Here is a 4152-nt window from a genome sequence, read left to right as displayed (position 1 = left end):
TGAGCCTATAATTAGTATTTGAGATTTTATGCAATATATTTTGTTCATATTCATTCCCTTCACTGCAATTTCTCTCACATACAACCTTTGATCTCTGCCTACCCATGTTCAACTTCTCTTTTCCAATTTGAACCCAATGGAATCCAGCTCACATTGGTTTACTGCACTTGAACATGGGGACTGTCTTGAAGTACAATCAATAGGACAGATATTACTTTGTTATATAAAATTGAGGGGAAAGCCTCTCCCAGAAGCCATCAGTTGCCAATAACTTTACAGATAAAGATAGCAATTCTTGCCTTCCTTCCATCTTCCATGTTGGGTTTCTGTCTGTCTTAAGTTTGCATGTGTTTTGTGTATTCTTTCCCAATCACTGTGGGGTTTTGTTGTTATTTGTTTGCTTGCTTTGTGTATCTTCCCAGTGATGTCTGGAAAACAGTTTTCTTGAAGTTATTTACCACTTCTGATTCCTACAAACTTTTTGCCTCCTGTTCTACATGGATCCCTGAACTTTGAGGAGAGGAGTACAATATTGGCATCCCAGTTAGGACTCAGTACTCTGAGGAATCTTATTCGCTGTACATTGACCAATTGTGAGTCTCTGTGCTAATTGTTGTCTATTGCAGGAAGAATCTAACCTGATTAACGATGTACTTGTCTAGAAGACAAGCAAAAAGACATTAGGAATCTTTTTATTTATGTCCATTTTAAAAACTAACATGAGTAGGTTTCCCTTATGTCCCATGACCTAGCTAGCCATATATTCTTGGACTTATTGGCAGTATCAGCTCCTAAGTTCTAATTTATGTACTGGACCTTAATCCAAATAAAATAGTAGTTGATTTCTCTTGTAAACTTTCCTAATCAGTGCACAGTAAGCGTATCCTGACAGGTAGATCATTAGTTTATCTTCATAGTGCTGAAAGGAGCTACCAGAGGAGAAAGGTGATCAGCAGTCTCACCCAGCTGTGAACCATCACGTGCATCCTTCTTTATCATCACTCCTTCACGTGACCATGCTAAGAGTCCAGCTACAGGGAAGGCAACAAGCAAGGCCACGTACATCTCCAGTTTCCCACTTTTAGCACTCAAAGTTCCACTTCCAGGTACTGTTATCAGAAACATTCAACAGTTGGTTAGTGTCCCTAAGCCATATGTTCTATTCCCTAAAGTTCTGTCTCTTATTGTGTTCAATAAGTTCAATTAAAATCCATTGCATGACAATAATTTTATTTGTAGCTGGAGAGATGTCTCAATGGGCTAAGAGAGGTATCTAACAAGAGTGGCAGCCTGAAAACCTTCCCCATGTGTTTCCCATCATGAAAGCAGAAAACTAAGCTGCCTTCCGTCTTACACACATTCCCTTTACCATACACCCTCTCCCAAAATAAGTAAGTAAATGGATAAAAATTTCAATGTAAATAAATAAATTTAGTGGGCTTCTTCCCAAAATTCATCAGTCAGTTTGCTATGAATCCTGGCATAGTGAAAAATGTCCTGGGAAACTTGTAAGACCAAGAAGTTGCAAGATAAATTGAAGAAGACATAGAAAAATCAAAGAAGTTCAAAGACAAGTAAATATGGTAGTATAATTAATCAATAAAAGCAAACTATCCAGAAAAATCTTAAGATTAATTATATTTCTTTTCATCTATTAGAAATAATGAGAGGTTAATCTTAACTAGCCAAAGTAGTAATATTAAATAACTGTCTCAATTTAGCAAGAAATTTCACTTTAATTTGCTAACAATTGCATATTTAATAAGTAATAAGTTTATTAAAATATGGCTATGATCCATTATGAAAAATATTTCTTATTAAAAGTTTTAAAATATTTGAATACATGGTATTTAGAATGTCATATTTAATTAGATAAAGATATTAAATATTTCAGCTTTAAAGAAAGTTTGGATGAGGGCTTTTACTAATTATTAGCACTAAAGCAAATGATAGGAGTTTGTTTAAAGATTCATGTTTCAAAGCTCCATCAGTGGTATCTGGTTCTGGCGGTCCCTGAAGAGAGAAGGCAGGCCTGATAAATTCACAGTCTACATTCCCAGCTTTGGTGACAGTGAATCAAAGGGTTAGAGGTCCATAAGTCATATTTTTTGCCCCAGTCCCAGTTAGGAATAACAACAGAACATACCATCCAAAGTGTTTAAAGTACTTCCAACCACTGTGGGAAGCAGGAAGGGCAAAGGAAAAAAGGACACCACACCAAAAAAGAAAAAAAAAAGTAAAGAAACAACATCAAACATGAAAAACAAGGAAAGAAAGAAAGAAAAATGCTTGTTTTGCATTTGGATGCATGTTAGGATTTTTATTTTTCTTCCCACTTATTAGCTCACCAAGCCATGTTCCTCTGTGAGGGCAGGAAGTCAAGCAGCTTTGTCCTCTGTGTCCCTATGTACTCTGGGTGACTCTTCTAAGCTCTGAACCCCCACTGACTTCAAAGGAGGAAGGGCTGGAGAAGTCCTGACAGGGGGCTAAGCAGGAAAGACCAGGCGCAAAACACAGGGTTCAGTCATCTGGATTTGGTGTTGTTTCTTGGTCATCATATGTTAGGATCAATTAGGTTATTCAGCATTATACCCAGATAATAAAGGCTGTATGTTTTTTTATTTGTTTTTCCTTTATGAAGAATAAAAATACGTATGTTGTAAAAAAACAAAACTACAAAATAAATCATGCTGAACTTTCTGTGCCTTTTGATCTCCAACCAAACACTGGCACTGTGTTCTAGCAGCTCACTGCGATTCTCTATCTCCTCCTGCTTCATAGATGTATGTAATATCGATCACTGTCAATGTTGATGACGTTGGTAGCGATTAAGTCAAATGAGCAATATATGGGTTATTCAGGATTTGATTAATCCAAAATTGTCAGAATTGTGTTTAAAAACATGAAAGAGCAAGCTAAATAAAAGAATTAATAAGAACCTGGCTGCTTTTATGTAATAATTTCAATATACAGTTATTCTTTCATATGTAAACTTCTTCATGCACCAATAACAACATCCTTCTTTTTTTTTTTTTTTCCTCACTGCTAAGTATTTTCTTGACTTAAATGTTGAGATGGACAGGAACCAAAATACTCACTATTCCAAATCACTTCATTGAAAATAAATTATTCAAGATGTATACGTTATTTATGTAATTCAGTTTGTGTTTGAGTCCTTTTTATGGTTGTTGTTGTTGTTATAATTCTTACCATGCTGGCTCGTATCCAGGTCTTACATCAACTTGATTTTTAATGTTATTTTCTGGCTACATCTTGGCCATTGACAAGCTCTCCTGTCAAATACTATTTCACAGTCTAATTTCTATTATTTCCACAAACGTTTTCACAGCTCCGGAGGAATTTTTTTACTTGAACACCACGTTCATGCTATCCTTCTTCCAAAACTCTGATAATGAGCCTTGAAACTGTGTGACTAATTTCTTCCAGGACTTGTCAGCACCAAGCACTCACATTGCATGTTACTCCATTGCTTTGTCAGATGATCTACGTATAGCCCAGTATTCTGTCCCCTTTACTTCTTTAAAAGCTAATTACTCATCCCTAAATTCACTACCAAAGTAGGACCCTAGAAGTTTTAACCAGGTCTTTACACATAGCATAACTTTCTCAAGATACCTTGTTCTTACTGAGACTCATTGAAACCAGTGGAAGGATGGTAACATAGTAGAGGACACTCAAGCCATTGATATTTTCTGCTGCCTCCTTTGTTCTGAAGGTAAAATTCAGGTTAAAAGACATGCTGTATCACATGCTGTCTGTCCTATGCCTGATTTTACAAAACAATGGTCTTCACGAAGGAAGACTCTAGAGATTACATCTAGCAGGATAAATCTTACTATCAATCTCTTGTTTCCTTCTGTCTCTGGCCTCTAACTACAATAATGTAATTGAATAATTACAACAGAAAATGTGCCACAACCTAAAAATGGTGCAAAATGTAAACAATCTAGCCTGAGAGGATATTTGTCAATCACTTTTTTTTTTTTAGCAAAACCAGTGATAATTCTGTAATAGAGCATCTCTGAGAATTTTCTATTTCATTACTTTTTCCAGTAAAATGGAGTAGTGTGTCTCATAGTCATCTCAAATTTTTCTCTGATTCAGAAAGCAGTTCTTTTTTTTTTTCGCATT

This window comes from Microtus ochrogaster, chromosome 1, assembly GCF_000317375.1.
Source record: "Microtus ochrogaster isolate Prairie Vole_2 chromosome 1, MicOch1.0, whole genome shotgun sequence".
NCBI lineage: Eukaryota > Metazoa > Chordata > Mammalia > Rodentia > Cricetidae > Microtus > Microtus ochrogaster.
The sequence above is the reverse complement of the archived record's forward strand: the minus strand, read 5'-3'. Positions refer to the sequence as shown.